General features: G+C 35.5%; 1 protein-coding gene across 8 annotated transcripts in view; it reads right to left on the bottom strand.

Annotated features, from left to right (window-relative positions):
• Positions 1-19,284, bottom strand: part of BMPR1B (bone morphogenetic protein receptor type 1B) — a 399,677-nt gene that overhangs the window by 155,136 nt on the left and 225,257 nt on the right. For 4 of the 8 annotated variants that reach the window (XM_063663922.1, XM_063663921.1, XM_054484521.2 and 1 more), the window contains one exon: positions 8,975-9,069. The exons of 3 other annotated variants lie outside the window; for them this stretch is intronic. The gene's annotated coding sequence lies outside the window, so the exon portion shown is untranslated. Of the gene's footprint in view, positions 1-8,722; positions 8,803-8,974; positions 9,070-19,284 lie in introns of those variants that run through there. One more of the 8 variants, XM_063663927.1, reaches the window with a different exon arrangement.

The raw sequence follows: 19,284 nt of genomic DNA, 5'->3' as shown, positions 1-19,284 counted from the left end.
GGGAACAGCTTCAAGCTGACCACAAAACCAGCTCCCCAAGTTAAGAACGCATGGTTTCAGGAGACATATTTTAAACTCACATTGTGCTTTACAAGCTGTACCAATCAACTTTATATTGTAATAGCTAAAGAAAAAAAAGCATTCTAAATTGTCTGTTTCTATCAAAAATAATTTAAAATAATTACATGTGAGGTATTAATGAATAACTCAAAAGACTATATGCATTGTATCTTGGCTCATTTAAAACAAATAAACAACAACAAAAAAACTCTACACATTCAAAGAACTGCGAATTACTTCAGTAGAATGTTGTGTCCTAGGTCACCATGCTTTCTTTCTCTATTATTGTCAAGATCAATTTGCCAAAAAGCCTCTGACAATAAACACAGATATAAATTTCAAGGTTAGTAAGCTAAACTACTACTGGGAATAATGATACATTAATTTACTGATGAAGTTAAAATTGATATAGAGAGAAGTAGAAAGACAGAGCTCTTCAGAAAAATGTATTTTACATGGAGAAAAAGAAAATATTCACCTGAGGAATATATAAAACCATAACTGAATTATGTTTCAACCATATAATGTGCAGTAATAATCATCTTTACATTAAAGCAGGAAAATAAATATGATTGGAAAATGAGGAATATGAATAACCTATTTAAGACTTTTGAGACAATACAAATACTGATGCATAATATTCCAAATAATAGAAGAACAACCTGCTTATCAACTATAAGGTGTAATTTAATTTTAAATGTTCTAGGGCAGGGCTATAAAACAAAATGAAGTACAGCAGAATTGTTACCAAAGACATACCAATGTATCAACAAAGGGCAGAGTGATTCAAGGAGGAAAAAGTCCTATATTATACGGAAGCAAAACTGTTTGCCTTGAGTTAAAGAGGAAAACAGAACAAAATATTTCATGGTGGGCAAACGCATAACAAAAATTAAAATTTCAAATGATGTCTTTTTATAAACCTTCACATGTGAACTCCCCCACACGTACACAAACACAAACTATGTTTATGAAGTGTATCTCTTCAGAGCAGATTAAACTATCCTCTTAAATCATTCCAGGTAACCAATTAGTATATAAATATTGAGTTTGAGACCAGCCTGGCCAACATAGTGAAACCCTATCTCTACTAAAAGTACAAAAATTAGCTGGGCATGGTGGCACACACCTGTAGTCCCAGCTACTCATGAGGCTGAAGCAGGAGAATCGCTTGAACCTGGGAGAAGGAGGTTGTATTGAGCCGAGATTGTGCCACTGCACTCCAGCCTGGGCGACAGAGCCAGACTCCATCTCAAAAAAAAAAAAAAAGATGGACTTTGGCCAGATCTGAGTTTAAATCATGACCTTATCGTCATTAGCTATGTGAGGTTATCATGTTACTTTACATCTTGGGGTCTCAGTTTCTTTATCCTGAAAAGAGGAAATAAAAATAAGTCATCCGATGGTCTATTAGAAGGATTAATAAAATATACATATACATACATACACACATAAAGGCACCCCTTGTAAATGGAGGTGGTTATTCATGCATCATTTCTCAATCACACAGATTATATTATTAGGTCTGGCTTAACATAAGTAACATACACAGCCTCTTGTCTACAGTAATTTCTAGAATCATGCCAAGTTAAATCCAACACCACCACCCTAACATGTTCCAATGCTTAAATCTCATTAAACAAGAAACATCAACTTTATTCCATAGAGATAAAAATGTTAATGCAAAACAACCTGAAAGGTAGCCTAAAGATTTAAATTCGTGGCACAAGAATACAAGATAAAAATGAGTTCACAAAAAAAGTGAGAAAGGGGGAGAACGATTCAATAAAAGTGCTGAAGTATTGGTCAAAAAAATCCTTGTGGACTATAGTATTAACAGTTAAATTAAGACATAAAAATACAGAAAAATATTTTTTCCTATTTCTAGGTTTTAAAAAGACTTTCTAAGTTTCAAAAGATATTGAGAAAATATCGGTTCGCTTTAATAAAAATATTTCAAAACATACTTATGTTTCAAAACACATAAAACAAAATTAAAAAGTAACCAAAATCTTAGGAAAGCAGTTGCAACTAATAGATATTTAAAAAATCAAGACCCTTTAATTTTTTTTTAAATAAAGGAACATTCTAAACCAGAAAGGAGAATAGAGCCACTGAAAAAAAAAGAATAAGTATATAAATAAATTATAAATAACAGAAAAGGTAATAACTCAAATTCACTAATAATTAAAAATAAGTAAATTAAATATTACTTTCCTCTATCATATTAGCAAAGATGTAAAAATTATACATTTCTCTGCAGGTAAGACATTTAAAAAGTGGGTAATACTTATTTAAAGTGAAAGGTATTAATCCAATCGAAAATTATCACAAAGGGATAACCAGGCTTTTTTACTGATGGAGAACCAGGAAGATCACTTTGATTCTGATATGAGGGAGGAGGAAACAGGAAGGTACAGAAATCACAGGCTGAGGCTGAGAATAACCTTCAGCTATATGTTCAAAAATTCTTTCATTGCTTATACACTGTTAGTAGGAATGTAAATTAGTTCAGCTACTGTGGAAGCAGTTTGGAGATTTCTCAAAGAACGTAAAACAGAACTACCATTCAACCCAGTGAATCCCATTGCTGGGCATAGATCTAAAAGAAATAGCTCTAACCAAAAAGACACATGCACTCATATGTTCATCACAGCACTATTCACAATAGCAAAGAGTGGGGTCAACCTAGGTGACAATCAACAGTGGACGGATAAAGAAAATGTGGTACATATGCACCATGGAATACTACACTGCCATAAAAAAGAATGAAATCGTCGTTTGCAGCAACTTAGATGCAGCTGGAAGCCATTATCCTAAGTGAATTAATATAGGAACAGAAAACCAAATACTGTGTATTCTCCCTTATTAAGTAGCAGCTAAACATTGGGAACTCATGGACATCCAGATGGCAATAACAGAAACTGGAGACTACGAGAGGTGGAGGGAGGGAAGGGAGGAAGAGCTAAAAACTACCTAGTGGGTACTATGCTCACTACTTGGGTGATGGGATCATTTGTATTCCAAACCTCAGCATCACGCAACATACCTATGTAACAAACCTGTACGTGTACTCACTGAATTTAAAAGCGAAGTTGAAATTATAAAACAACAACAATAAAAACCTCTTTCATCTAAGTATACAAGCAAATTTTACCAGAGACCTTAATATTAATAAGAATGGATGGAGCCAAAGAGCCCCAATTTCTTTGGGAGTGGTGGGAATAGAAATTGAGAAGCAAAAACTTACTAGAATATAACAGGTACAAAACAAACTTGTTTTGCCCCCCTCTACATCTTCGATTATTTAAGTCTTTAAAAGAATCCCAGATGAAAGCAAATATAACCTGGAAAAGCCCATTGGATTCTTTCATTTTTGTTTTAAACAAAGTTTTTCTAGGTGTAAATTAGAACAAATAATCATCTTTAAACAAAATTATAAAACAAAATATAGCCATATATATATCCTACTGAAATACAGATATTCTATATTCTAATCTTAGACATAATCTAAGCATGAAACTTGTTTTTTAGCTTGTATCTTTTGCTCCAGGACTATGTGACATGTTCTATTGAATGAATGTTTGTGTGGCAGAATGTGATTGTACCATGAGACAGAATAGGGCAATTCAGGAGAGCCAGAAAGGGTATCTGTCATTAGAAAAAAAAATTACTTGAAGTGAGAGAGTACTCCATCTCACTTGATGGTAAATTAGTACCTTTAACTTTCAGGAATTAAGAAATAATGCAAAGGGGTCTAATACAAGACAAGACACAGAGACACAACAAATTAAACTTTAAATGCAGTAAGAAGAACAAAAACAGAGCAATTACACTCAGACAAGAAAAGTTTCATTAATAAAATACTGGCCTTATGTAAATGACGAGTTAATGAGTGCAGCACACCAACATGGCACACGTATACATATGTAACAAACCTGCACGTTGTGCACATGTACCCTAGAGCTTAAAGTATAAAAAAAAATACTGGCCTTATAATTACTAATACTAATTTTTATCCAAATCTTAACTAGCTACTTGAAAAGTTCATGTTTGGCGGGTTACGTTACCTGTGGATGCCACAACTGCCCATTGATAAAATGGAAGTACTGAAGAAAAGCTTGCAAGTCCCACTTCCATAATTAACTTACTCTTCTCCTCTCAGGCTCTATGAATTATATGCCCTTCACTGTTACAGAAAAAGTTTGGTTGGCAATAAAACTTCTAACAATAGTAAAATAAGGCTTGACTGTTCTGGTAAAATCCTTTATGCCTCATTGCAACCACAAAGTTCTTTGAGCTTTTCTTGGTGCTGCTGGTGGTGTTTTTGCTTATGTTTGTTATTGTTATAATCTTTCCATACTGAGGCAAGCTTGGGTGTCCCTCCTCACTGACTAACAGGAACTTGGTATATTTCTATGTCCATACCAAAGAAACTTCCACCATCCCAATCATATAATATTTATATTATTTGATACACCAGTGAGATCTATAAAATCCATACCTATAACTCTTTGCTAAGGCACTTTCTCCACTTCTCTCTCTCTCTCTTTCTTTCTTTCTTTTGATATGGAGTCTTGCTCTGTCGCCAGGCTGGAGTGCAGTGGCGTGATCTTGGCTCACTGCACTCTGCCTCCTGGATTCAAGCAATTCTCCTGCTCAGCCTCCCCACTCCACATATTTTTTAACACAGGATAGTTACATGGGCAAACTATATCTGAAAAAAAGTTCCAAATTGAATTATGGTCCATTCCAAGCAATTAAGATTACCAAATTTTCCTATGAAAATACCAATCTTGTTTTCATTCCTAAGACAGATACAATTCAAGGCTAAACAAACAGAAGAGTCATATTCAATGTCTGGAAGATGTTTATAAGGTTTAAATAGTAGTGGAAACTGCTGGTAGAGCACACTAAAGTAAAAATAATTAAATTAAGAAAACTATAAGTCACTCCAAATTGTTCACGAAGCTTTACACTTGTTCCTGATATATAAAATATTTCATATATAATGTAAGTACTTTCATGTATGATGGGCAAATAAAATACAATTAAAGGAAAAATAAATTTTATTTTTATTGAATATCAGAGCTAAAAGAAACAGCTGCTATTTCACAACTACTTTTTTTAAACGTCAACTTCCTTCTCTTTCAACATTTCTATTTTGAGGAGCAAATTCTTCTTCTGCTTGAAATGGAATATCACCTTTCAGGTTTGAGAATTTTCAGACCATGATTTTCTGTTATTTCCTTAAAATCCGAACTATCTCTGCTCCAGTAAATGAAATTTGAAGGTTTACTAGTAATATTGCGAGCAATTTCACTCTGCAATTCTCCTGGCTACATGAGGATGGACCTATTCTCTCCTGATGCTCTCTCTGGGCCTTTTGGAAGGCATGACACTTGTCTTTAGTTTGCTAGGGCATCACTTAATTTACCATAGCAGTCAACATGGCCACAGCAACTAGCTGATTTCTTTGACAGACTTCACCAAATTAATTACATAAACAGCATTTTTGGAATATGTATCCTGAATTTTTATTTGCTAACCAATATCATTTTGACTCTTGTTACTCAAATAAACTTATGAGTTCAGCAAATATCTATTTGCATGGATACACACACACACACACACACACAAAACACTGATTGGTCCTAGTAAAAGAAACAAAATAACTTTTTAATTATTATCACCAAAATATGTACCATCTACTTGAGAGGCTTTCCTTCAATCTAATTAATCAAAATTGTAAAATATTTTAAAGTGAAAGGGGTATAAAGAAAATTATGTTTAAAATAAGTATGACACAGTTTTTGTTTACTTCAAATTCTGGGACACTTGTTACACGCTAGGTCTTGGGGAAGCATAAAAAAATTAAGTTTAAAAATCTGGCCATAAATAGATTACAGTCTCAGGCAGAAACAAAAACATATTACCAAGCTTTGCAAAGTACTGGGACAGAGATTTATACAGGAGGCCAAGTCACAGAGTCTGAGATTAGACCAGCAGGACTTTCTCCACTGAGGCTAGAAGGCAAAGATTGAGAAAAGGGTTTTCATGATAGAACAGCATAAATGATACAAGAAAAAAGCAATGCAATGTGGATTATTTTGAGAAATAGAAGATGTTGAATACTGCCAGCAAATAAAATGGAGAGAAAGGGGAATATTCTCATGGATGGGCAAGAGAGATACAGACGACAGCCCAGAAGGAATGGCAGAAGATTAATATAGAACCAAAGTAGAAGGTATATGAACAAGAGACTCATAGTAAAGCCTGGTCTTTATCTATAAGCAGTAGAAAGACAGGGATGGGAGGGTTTTAGATTAAAAGCAATGGATTCACCAGGGTGGAAGATTGACCCCTCTAAAAGTAATGCAACAGGCTGGGCGCAGTGGCTCACACCTGTAATCCCAGCACTTTGGGAGGCCGAGGCGGGCGGATCACCTGAGGTCAGGAGTTTGAGACCAGCCTGACCAACATGGAGAAACCCCGTATTACTAAAAATACAAAATTAGCCAGGAGTGGTGGTGCATGTCTGTAATCCCAGCTACTCGGGAGGCTAAGGCAGGAGAATCGCTTGAACCCAGGAGACGGAGGTTGCAGTGAGCTGAGATCGTGCCATTGCACTCCAGCCTGGGCAATAAGATTGAAAATCCATCTCAAAAAAAAAAAGGAGTAGTGTAGCAGATGGACTACTAGTAGAGCAAATATGACTCTAGGGCAGTGAGATCCATGAGGAGGCTAATATTAATATTTCAAGCTAAATTCATTCACATTGCTTCAATAGATACTTAACACATAATACAAAAGGTGCCATTTTCATTTTGTATAATATACCTGCATATAAAATATTATTTATAAATATGATAACCAATGTCAGGATGGACAACAGAGCCAAAAATAATACTGACAAGGCATTTCAAGTTTTAAAACACTCAACCAGTCTTCAACCAAAACACATCCTAATGTAGACATTATCAACCAGTGCCGCAATTTGTATTTCTTCTTGATTGAAAGGAAAACTTTCTTTAGTTTCTTCTTATTGTAGTTCTTTATTTGCTTGCCTTGTTTTCTGCCCAAATTTCAACAAGGTGCTTCAGAAACAAGACACCAGAAGGAATAAAAACAAAACCAATAAAAAGGGATAAGAAAGCAATTATCATGCTAGTATTTATGCAAAATATAAAGCAAAAAATAAAAGATAATGAATAAAAATCTGAAATTACAATCTTGATCATGAGATATTACTCAAAGGCAAGAGCAAATAAAAATTGATTGATGAACTTAGCTAGTTAGATTCTATAACTGGGAAATGCCCATTCTAGATCAATCACGGTTGTATCTTCAAAATAAAGACATTGTCAAAAATCTAAATCAAACCCACTAATAAAATGGAAATGGTAGGCAGAATTTGAAGAAGTACAAAGATTCAGATGATAAAACAAGCATTAAATGAATGTTAAAATACAGTTTAAGATATCAATTAGGTTAGCCTTAAGGTATTTCTGAAGTAACAAAATTAATTTTGAAACATTTTGCATCATTTGAAAAGTTATATACGCATTCAACAAAAGTGATACTGCACAACTATTGGTCTCATTTTAAGATTCTTACTTTACATTTAAACATATTCTACCTGTTGTTTTAGATCTGGCTTATCCTATTTTAGAATGGGCTGATTTCTGTATTTCAGCCCTAACACAAAATCTGTGCCACAGTATTAGCTTTTCCTCATATCTCTATTGGTGTCCAGTTTCAGCTCTACAGCAGCATCAATCTCATTTTTGTTTTTAACTTAAATATGTAGTACAGAAAACCCTTTGGACCTATAATCACCATCTATAACCTAACTTAACAGTTCTAAATATCATGCTAATGCTGATAGCTCTACATTCTGAAAAGCAATCAAGGAAATTTTCATTATGTCAGCAGATAACTTTCCTCTAGTTAAGTCCACAGTTCTAGTGAAACAACATAATTTACTTTCTAGTCCATGTGTAGTGGATATAAACATACAAGTATATATATTTCATGAGCTAGAACCAGAAAATACATAGAAAACAATTCTTTCTGTCTCCTTCAGTGCCAGTGCTTTTAATGATAATCTGGAATATGAAAAACCATAATGAAGATGAACATGCTACAGCACCGTGAACATACACAGAAACATATTTAAAGTGCTACCCGTGATGACAGGAAAAAACGAACTATTAATGCATAGGAGGAGATGTTAATTTCAGTTTGAGATTGAGTAGGGAGTCGCAGTTTTTAAGAATCCAATAGCAAGTGACCTGGACAAGCACAGAACTTCTCAGTGCTTGCCTTTGGCACCGTGGGTTAGGAAGACTGTTCTCACTTCTCACCGCCCCAGGTTCTCTCTAATCCCAAAGGTACTATTTCACTTCAGTGCACTGGCAAATAGAGGTTGGCTTCTTTTTTAAAAAGACCCCACAGTACCCCAATTCCCAGCTTCCACATTTTGACACTGACTACTGCACCTTCATACGTTCATCTGAATGTTTCCCTTACAATCCATGTCTAGACCACTCAGTACGATAAACTTAACTGACACTAATGTTTTAATACCGACGTAAAAGTAAATAGGACTTTACCAACTGGAAGACCTTGAGTTTGACAGAATGAAGAGACAGAAACTTACTGATAGGACACAATATGAAATTGGTGTTTGAGAGCTGTTCCTACCACACGCAGGAAACGTCTTGTGAATGTACCCGGCATTCTCAACAGCAGCACACAAAACGGCTCTGCCACCAAGAACATTCTTACCCAGCAGGCAGCCCTCCTCATTAGCTTTGACATGCCACACAGCCCTTTGCTTACTGATGCAGTACAGCCAACAGGGAGAGAGAGTTTACGAGTAACAGCGAGACCGAACTGGCTAATTACTTACCTTCTCACTTATGGCAGGCTTGCTTTTTTAACTTTTTGTTTCCTCTCTTGTCATAGCTCAGCGCCAAATGGTTATTAATCAGCAGAAGTCTGAACCTGACAGTTAAAAAGAATACATTTTCAGAAAAAAATTGGAAATTAACATTCCCTCCACTGCAGTCTTTCTTTCCTTGCCCTCTGTGTGCATGTTACTCTCCCGTTTTTCTGTCTATGCAAGGCAGCTACGTAGTGGTCTATAAATATTGACCCTGACACTTGCTCAGTGCTTTACTTGCTCATGGCACAGGTCTGTGTTACTGAACACCGTGGTAATACTCCGGCAAAGTTCTCAGCTGCTCAGACAAAGCTGTGGATTGGCTCACTACCCAGCAACCCTGTGCTTGCCTGGAAATACCATTCTGCTGCCAGCTTTACAGATGCTGTGGGCCTTTCCTGAGGCCCAAATCAGGCACAGAAGGGCAATTATGAAGTTTGTCTGAAGAAATACAGCTTTCCTCAGGCAGGTGGAGAAAAGTGGGGCTAGGTGGACTCAAAGACAAGAAAGGAAATACTGCCTTTGTTTCGGCCAAACAACACAATCTCAAACCCTTTATAAAAGTCATATCTAAATGTCAGTCAATCAAGCTTTATAAAACTTAGTTATGACATATTATGAATCCAAATGACACAGCAAAGCAGTTTTGTAATTTTTTTTAATATTGCTTCTCAATGAGAAAGGCTGCAGTGACTAAGTAATTGGTCACAAAAAATATGTCAATGTAAGTTCATTTAGAGAATGATAGAAATGTATAGGAAAGTATAATATTAATCAGATACATCATATATTTAGTGAAAGATGCTAAAATATAACCTAAAATTATAACAACATAATATTTACAGGTTAAATATAAACTTCTATATTTATAATTATGACAAGTTGAAAATTTAATTTTTAGATTAAGGATAGAATCCAAGCCATGACACTACAGTATATGGTTTGCAGGTGACATAAACAAGGTACATAGTATCTCCATATACCACCTATAAAGTCCACAGTATAAATGAGTAGAAAATAAATCAGCCCATATTTTTTATTTCTTGTCAAAGATAATCATTTGTTTGCTTTACTAAAATTTTCTCTTGATTAAATCAAAGGTAAAGGAAACTTTTGGGAGACTCTGGTCACTTACTCATCCTTACGGATAAGAAAATCAACCCCCAGGCTGGTTACTTTGCCCAGGGTCACATGGCAACTTTGTGACAGAGCCAAAACTAGAAACCTTGCCTGATTACTTACAGTAATGTGTTCCTTCTATTAGAACGGTGGTTCTCAAAATCATCTTTAGGCTCATCTTCATATGAAAGCTTACTAAAATCTTACCAGTAAATGTAAATATTACAGCCAGAAAAAAAATCAGCATAGAAGAAAAATAACTTTCTACAGTGTAACTGACCAAAAAAAATAGTTACACATAAGAATTAACTTTCAAACTATTTGAAATGCACCTTTCCTTGCTTAATGCAAAAATTAATATTTATCTAATGAATTAACTTATTGTCGACACAGGTATATAACTAGGTGCTGAACAGGCAAAGATAAAACATAGTTCCTACTCTTAAAGACCTTCCAGGTCTAATTCCAGAAAAACAAAATAGAAGTTAAATGTAAAACAATATAGCAAAAAGACTAGAGGAGGAAACCATAGGAGAAGGGAAAATGAGCATCTGGGCCAACATGAAGTGGGGGCAGAAGAGGTAATTCCTCACTCCAGACTTCTGGATCCTAAAGAATGGGCAGAAGGTAGTGAGGCAAAGAAGGGAAGAATAACACAATCAAGACAAAGGCAGGAAAGACCACAACACATACTTAGAACTTCGAATAGATCTTTCTTGCTGGAGCTTAGAGTGCAAGACAGAAAGTAGTTAAAAACAAAACAAAACTAACTAGAAGGAATAAGGTGATGAGGGATTTTATAAGCCAGGTTGACAAACTTGGGTTTTATAGAGTAAGATAGGCTACCAGGTTTTAACTGCCTTTATTCACAGACTCTTAAAAGAATTTTGAAAAATTATGTAACCATTTACACATTACCAAATTGACATATAAAATTTTCACCTGTGGTAAAATATGTACTTACAAAGAATTTAATTTCTACCCTATTGGAAATATTGACACTTTAAAACAAAACACACCAGCTATTTTAAATATACTCAATAGCAACTAAATCTACAATAATTTAATACAATCACTATCTAAGTAACACACAGAGATGCTTCTTTTGGCAGGTGAAATTTACATTGCTATTTATTTTCTTGACCTTTATTTCCATCTTGCTGCCTCATAGAATTTTTACATATTTTTATAACAGTCCTCAGTTGTTCACCCTGTCATACTTTTTTTTTTTTTTTTTTTTGAGATGGAGTCTTGCTCTGTCGCCCAGGCTGGAATGCAGTGACACTAACTTGGCTCACTACGACCTCTGCCTCCTGGATTCAGGCAATTCTCCTGCCTAGGCCTCCCATGTAGCTAGGACTACAGGCGTGTGCCACCATACCTGACTAATTTTTGTATTTTTAGTAGAGATGGGTGTTTTGCCATGTTGGCCAGGCTGGTCTCAAACTCTTGACTTTAGGTAATCTGCTCATCTCGGCCTCCCAAAGTGCTGGGATTACAGGCGTGAGCTACTGCACCTGGCCACCCTGTCATACTGCAATACAAATTTAATGCATTAGTTGAATTTTTAATGTTAAATTTTCTATGACTCCAGGATAATGCACCATAATAACATTTGGGATGGATAAGGGTGTGCTTTTCTCTTGTAAGGTAAGAGAAAGAGTATTGTGAATAAAGCACTATTCTTAGCCAGATCAATATTAATAAAGAGTTCACGTAGAAATGGAGAATCTAGACACTGATTCCATTAAAATTACCCATTCAACTGCCAAGGGAAAGAAACCAGTCTGAAAAGGCTACATACTGGGCTGGGCACAAGTGGCTCACATCATCTGTAAACCCAGCACTTTGGGAAGCCAAGGCAGAAGGATTTCTTGAGGCCAGAAGTTCGAGACCAGCCTGGGAAACATAGCAAGACCTTGTCTCTACAAAAAATTTAAAAAATAAAATAAAAAACTTAAATTAGGCAGGTGTGGTGGCACACACCAGTAGTCCCAGCTGAGGTGAGAGGATCCCTTGAGCTCAGGGATTCGAGGCTACAGTGAGCTATGACTGTGCCCCTGGACTCCAGCCTGGATGGCAGAACAAGACCCCATCTCTTTAGGGGGAAAAAAAAAAGACTACATACTGTATGATGCTAACTATACGGCATTCTGGAAAAGGCAACACAATAGACAGTGTAAAGACTGGTGGTTGTAAGGAGATGACAGTGAAACACGGGATTTTTAGGGCAGTGAAACTACTCTGTATGATGCTGTAATTGCAAATGAATGATATTATGCATTTGACAAAGCCCACAGAACTGTAAAACACAAAGAGTGAGCCTTAATGTAAAAAGTCTCTTCCTCTGTCTTCTTGAGGCATGCGGTCTAGAGGGAGTAGAAGTATTATTTATCAAGGACTATCCAAAAGGGGCTTTGGAAATATTATCTCTAACACTAAAAACAACACTGGCATATGGTTATGTTTTTGCCTTTTTTTAAATAAAGAAAATGAGGCTTAGTGTTACTAAGTGGCTTGTCTGAAGTCATTTGACTAATAAATTCTAGAACTGAGATTCAGCCCAAATCTGTCTGGCTGGACTATAGTACCACATAAAGCCTTTATATCAGTCACTGAAGATGTATAGGCCCATGCCCAGGCAAGGTAGTGGATTAAACAGTGCACTCACAAACTCAGGACGGATTTGCTGTATCCTGCATTTCTCTCAAGGAACTGCTTGAATTTTAATATTGAGTATTGAGCGGTAGCAGAAAGATAGGACTAACAAATTAAGCAGTGGATGAAATTAAAGTAACTGATATACCTTACTAAAGAGAACTTAAAGGTTTTTTTAATCTTCAATTTGACTGATGGGCAAGGAATACATGAAGAGTCAAGCGGGGCTCTTCTCTGAGTGGCTGGGTCTCTGCCAAGGCAAGGTTTTGGGAGGAGGGGGCAACTTTGGAACAGGGAGCTGGGAAGAGCAGATGGATTTAGTTTGGGACATGATGAACTTTAGATATCTGTGTTGTACTGAAGTATGTTCAATGGGCATTTAAATATACTAGTCTAGAATACCGGAGAGATGAAGACTGCATCAATTCAGTAATTAGTTTTGTATTCTTGGTTTCCTGGTTCAAACCTTGTCACCACATAGTCTATTCTCAGCACAGAAGTAACAGAAGTCACTTAAAAACCTCACTCAGATTACATTCCTCTTCTAATCAAAGCCCTGTACTGCTTCCCCATTTTACTCAGAGTAAAAGCTAAAGTCCTTTTAATGGTCCATATAGCCTAGCCCCACTTTATTCTCTCATCTTGTCTCTGACAGCATGGACTAGGGACCCCCTCTCTCAGCTCCAACCCACTTGTCCTCCTACCATTCTTTAAATGTCCCTGACCAGTTTACCATTGGTATCCTTCTATTTACTGTACGTTCTTGCAGAGAGCTGCATGGCTAAATGTTTACGTTCAAGTCCCTGTTCAAAGTGCACCTTCTCAGCAAAGCCTACCACTCTCATACTATTTAAAATTGCAGACTTCCTTGTTATTTGTTATTGCTTGTGTCTTCCCCATAGAATATAGGTTCAATAATAGCATAGACTTCAAGTCCCTAAACTGAGCCTTCTACATAATGAATGCACAATAAATATTTGTTGGATAAATTACTAAAATAAACATTTATGAGCAACATGCCAATAAAGGTGGCTCCCAAGGTCATGAGATCTCTCAGAAGTAGCATGTGTAATGAGAAGTAAACAAAAATCAACATTTACAAAGTAGGTCAAGGAAGACAAGGGCATAAAGACTGAAAAACAATTATGAGGTCAGCAGAAGGAGAATGAAAAAGGGCTGAATGAGGACAGAGTGAAGGACTGAGGGGTCAACAATGTCGAATGGCATGGAAAGATTAAATATGAAAGAGACTGAAAAAGGTCATTACATACAACATTCAGAAAGTATTGTGATACTAAAAACCACCGAAATGCACAATTTAAAAGGGCAAATTTTATGGTATATAAATTCTACTTCAAAAAAGCAGTTATTACAAAAGAAAAAGCACTGGCAGCTGAGCTGTTTTCACTGAAGGTGGGAGGTAAGCAAGGAAAGTGAGACAGGAATCAAGTCACTCTTTCAAAAAGTTTGGCCACGAAGAAAAGAAAAAGGATGGGGTAATGCTTTAGAACAACAAACAATACCTAATGTTAAATGACGAGTTGATGGGTACAGCACACCAACATGGCACATGTATACATATGTAACTAACCTGCACGTTGTGCACATGTACCCTAAAACTTAAAATATAAAAAACAACAACAACAACAACACCACCTCATTCCAGTGTAGAGGTTGAGTACTCTGAAGTCAAGCAGCCCCGTGTTTTCTTCTTTCTCCAGTTACACTGTAAGTTACATATGTGCCTTAGTTTCCTCATCAAAGAAATGGATTTAATGTTAGTACCTGCATTACTGGGAATCAATAATTCATTTTATTGTTGAATAATTTCATTGTATGGGTATGCCAGGTTTTATTTATGCATTCATCAGCTAATGAACATTTGGGTTGGTTTCCACTTTTGGGCCATTATGAATAATGCTGCTATAAACAAGTTTTTGCTTCAACTTATATTTTCTTTTTCTTTTTTGAGACAGAGTCTCACTCTGTTGCCCAGGCTGGAGTGCCATGGCATGATTTTGGCTCACTGCAGCCTCCGCCTCCCAGGTTCAAGTGACTCTCCTGCCTCAGCCTCCCAAGTAGCTGGGATACAGGAATCTGCCACCATGCCTGGCTAATTTTCGCATTTTTAGTAGACATGAGGTTTCACCATATTGGCCAGGCTGGTCTCGAACTCCTGACCTAGTGATCCACCCACCTTGGCCTCCCAAAGTGCTGGGATTATAGGCGTGAGCCACCATGCCCGGCCTCAACTTATATTTTCGTTACTCTTGAGTAAATACCAAGTAGTAAAACTGCTAATATGCTAATTTTATGTTTAACATAGTAAAGAACTGTCCAACTGTTTCCCAAAGAAGAATTTCACTGTGGCTTTAATCTGCATTTTCCTAGTGATAAATAATGTTGAGCATCTTTTCATGTGCTTATTAGCCATTTGGCTATTTACTTTTGACTTTTAGTAAATATAATTTCAGAAAACCCTATGAACAAATAAAGCTTAAAATATGTTTTTGAGGGCCCAAGAAAGTTGTACCTGGCATAAACAGAGCCACTTACTTGTTAACTGAATAAATAAACTAATAAATAAATGAATGATTAAGGAATAAGAAATATTTTATTTATTAGTATATTGTTTCAGCTTTTAAAATGAATTTGAATTCCCATACAATTTCAATAGAACTTTTAGTAAGGAGAAGCAGCTTTGGGAAAAAAATACAATTGCAAAGAAAATGTACTAATACTCTGTTCATTATTATGATAAATACCTATATTGGTACTTTTAGCTTGGTAATAATAATACTCTATCAGATCAATGTTAGGTAACTGAAATTGTAATCTTGTTACATTAATGCTTTAATTTAATGCTTCCTTGAAATTAGGTGTTAAGAAAGCAAGAAGCTAAGTAGTGAATGATTTTTTTTGTTTGTTTGTTTGTTTTTAGACGGAGTCTCGCTCTGTCACCAGGCTGGAGTGCAGTAGCGCAATCTCAGCTCACTGCAAACTCCACCTCCTGGATTCAAGCGAGTCTCTTGCCTCAGCCTCCCGAGGAGCTGGGACTATAGGCATGCACCACCACGCCCAGCTAATTTTTGTATTTTTAGTAGAGACAGGGTTTCACCATGTTGGCCAGGATGGTCTCGATCTCTTCACCTCATGATCCACCAGCCTCGGCCTCCCAAAGTGCTGGGATTACAGGCGTGAGCCATCACACCCGGCCGTGAATGATTTTAAAATATGTTCTTGACAAACTTAGTCAGTTGTGAATACTACAAATTTATGTAATGAGACATTCTTCAGGGGCAAATGGGTACAAGCAAAATATTAATAATCCAAGCTAGTCCTCATTTTTCACCTGAGGGAACAGGTGACGCTCGGTGTAAATGAATGAGGAGAAAGAAAATTGACTCTACCATGTGCCTAGTTAGAAGTAAACTACGAACTGTTTTTATCCTTTTTTTTTTCCCAAAAACAAGGGGCTTTTTTCATACTTTAGGGACCTACTATTAGGCATATCACATACAGACCCACTTACCTTTAACTCTAAGGTTCTTTGTTCTCAAGTAATAAATAATTTGGGCTCCCAGGACCCCACAGGAAAATCATACATAAGTCTACCAACCTTACTGCTGCCACTTTATTGTAATACATACCCATTATTAGTATGAGAAGTACTGGCTGCTCAATTAATAAATAGGTCATTTGTTCTTTTCAACTGAAATAATGCTGTATGTAAGTTGTTAAGATGGAATAAACTAAATCCGGAAACCATAGCAAAGAATGCATCTTTTTAAACTTTTATATGACATCACAGAAACCAAATGGCAAACTAAACTAAAGCACTTTATCATTTATCAATAGAAATTGTTCTTAAATTCATAGTGCATAAAATACACATAACCATAACCAGTAATAAAACAACTATGTTTAATAAAATAAGGTAATAATGAAGAATGAAAAGCATCCAGAATATCAAGTTATTTTTGTTATAGTTGTTGCTAATTGAACCTATATTAAAACTTCACTGATTTCTCATCATGTTTAATAATAATAGCTGGGTTTCCAGCTGTATTATCAGTATTTTAATTTCTTTTTCTCCTAGAGCTAAATGTATATTTATATGACATGAAGGACAATAGCAAAAGTGTTATTTAACATAATAAATATTCGCAATATAATTTCAAGCATTTTCTACTTTTTAAAAAGGCTGCAATTCTTAAAATCATCATATACCTGTAAGTAGAGATTTCTTAAAGGTAAGGAATTAATCCTCACTAAATCAAAAATTTCTACAATTACTCCAAATGGAAATTAGATTACGTCTATGTGACAACAAGAGACTGGACAAGAACATTTAATTCCATTAATCTCTGGATGATTCTAATACCCAGATGATAAATCATTATCTGACATTTTAAACAACTGTTTTCTTTCATTATAAAGGTGTAGCTGAATTCTCAATGTTTCTTTTTTAGAAATGACTCACTAGAGGATATTTTCACTCATACAGATACCCATAATTAACAATATGCTATTAATTTTATGAAATAGTTATTTCTAGAAAAAAAAAAAACTGCTGTATATTTGATTAGGCAGTACAACCAGAATCTTAAGAATAAAAAGTATCTTTCGAGGGGGGTCAAAAAGGTGGTCCTGAAACCATCCATGCCAGAGAGATTTATGTCAGCTAAAAGGAAAGAAGCAAAGATTGGTGGATTCCCTAAGACAAGCTAAAGTCATACATTAGAATGGAAAGGGGAGAATCCCAGGAAGGAGGGACTCAGCAAAAACCAACTCAATGGTCTCAATGGGAGAGGAGAATATTTGTCTACCAAGTTTAAACTGACTTTCACTGTTTATTAATTATAAGGCAGTAGCTCAGAAAATATCACTGAATGATTAAATTTAGGCAGTGAAAACAGGAATGTGGATTAACTCTGGAAATTCCTTAAAAAAACAAAAACACTGGTCTATTTTACAGCTCCATGATAAATACACTTTCATATGGAAGATTTAATTTGCATATGGAAGACTTAAATTGCAAAGCTCAGGAATATCATTATTCATTTTATATATTTTTATATATATTAGAATATATGAGATATTATATATTATATATTATAATATATAAGATAATATATAATATATATTATAATATATTATATTATATGTATAATATATATTATATATAATGTATATATAATATATTAAATATAATATATAATATATTATATATAATATATATTACATATAATATATATTATATATAGTATATATTACATATATATTATGTATTATATATAGTCTGGCTCTGTCGCCCAGGCTGGAGTGCAGTGGCGTGATCTTGGCTCACTGCAAGCTCCACCTCCTGGGTTCATGCCATTCTCCTGCCTCAGCCTACCGAGTAGCTGGGACTACAGGTGGCCGCCACCATGCCCGGCTAATTTTTTGTATTTTTAGTAGAGACGGGGTTTCACCGTGTTAGCCAGGATGATCTCGATCCCCCAACCTCGTGATCCGCCCGCCTCGGCCTCCCAAAGTGCTGTGGTTACAGGCGTGAGCCACTGCGCCCAGACCATTTTATATTTTTAATCAAAATATATTTTTTAAAAAGAGGAAATAGTAAGAAAACAATAAAACAAACTAATCTTTGTAAAAAATGAATGAAACATCCATTAATCTTGTTTGGTTCACATATAAAATGTGGTTGTTTCTACTTGCCGTTCTGACTGACAAGGCCTGAAATTTTCTTAAAACGTGGTGTCAAAAATAACTAAAGAGTAATGAAAAAAAAAGGACTAAAAATGAAAAATCTCACTTCTATACTTTGGTAGATGTGAATATTGTCATGTAAAATACATTGTCAAGACCTGATTAAATTAGACTTTAAGATGGATGGAAGCAATTCTTTTGGTTTTTGAAAACTTTACTTTCATGAGATTACTTTGGAGTGGGTGAAAACTGACAGGAATGTACTCTGAGTTTCGTTTTGTTTTGTTTTGTTTTCCATCCTCTAATTTACTTCAATCTGGTATGAGTCCTAGATTGAGCAAGAACAGAGCTGCAACTGAGCTGAGGAAAGACAGTAAAAGTAGAAAACGTAAGAATAAAGAAAATCCTTAAACTTTTTTTCATGACCCAATAAAGAGATGAAATAATGTTAACAAATAGCATGTCAATATAGTAATTAAACTACTTATGTCTTTGTTTTGTTTTAAAGGTAACTGGTATAGAACCAATGAATCAAACCAATTGTTTTACATAAATACTTATGTTTGGAAAAACATATACAAACTGCCCCCTTATAATTGACACTTAACACCAGTAGAGAATACGAAAGAATAAAGTCCAGGAACCTCAAAAACATGTCTAAGGGCTAACGGATACATGGTGCTTGGGTAAAAACCTCTCTTACGGTCCACCTCCTAATGGTCTGTAGAAATCTAACAACTCACATTTATGTGGCACTTTATATTTTTATAAGTGCTCTTTCATTTGTTCAT

This window comes from Pongo pygmaeus, chromosome 3 (assembly GCF_028885625.2).
Source record: "Pongo pygmaeus isolate AG05252 chromosome 3, NHGRI_mPonPyg2-v2.0_pri, whole genome shotgun sequence".
Lineage (NCBI taxonomy): Eukaryota > Metazoa > Chordata > Mammalia > Primates > Hominidae > Pongo > Pongo pygmaeus.
Note: the sequence above shows the minus strand (reverse complement) of the source record. Positions and strands in the feature narration are given on the sequence as shown.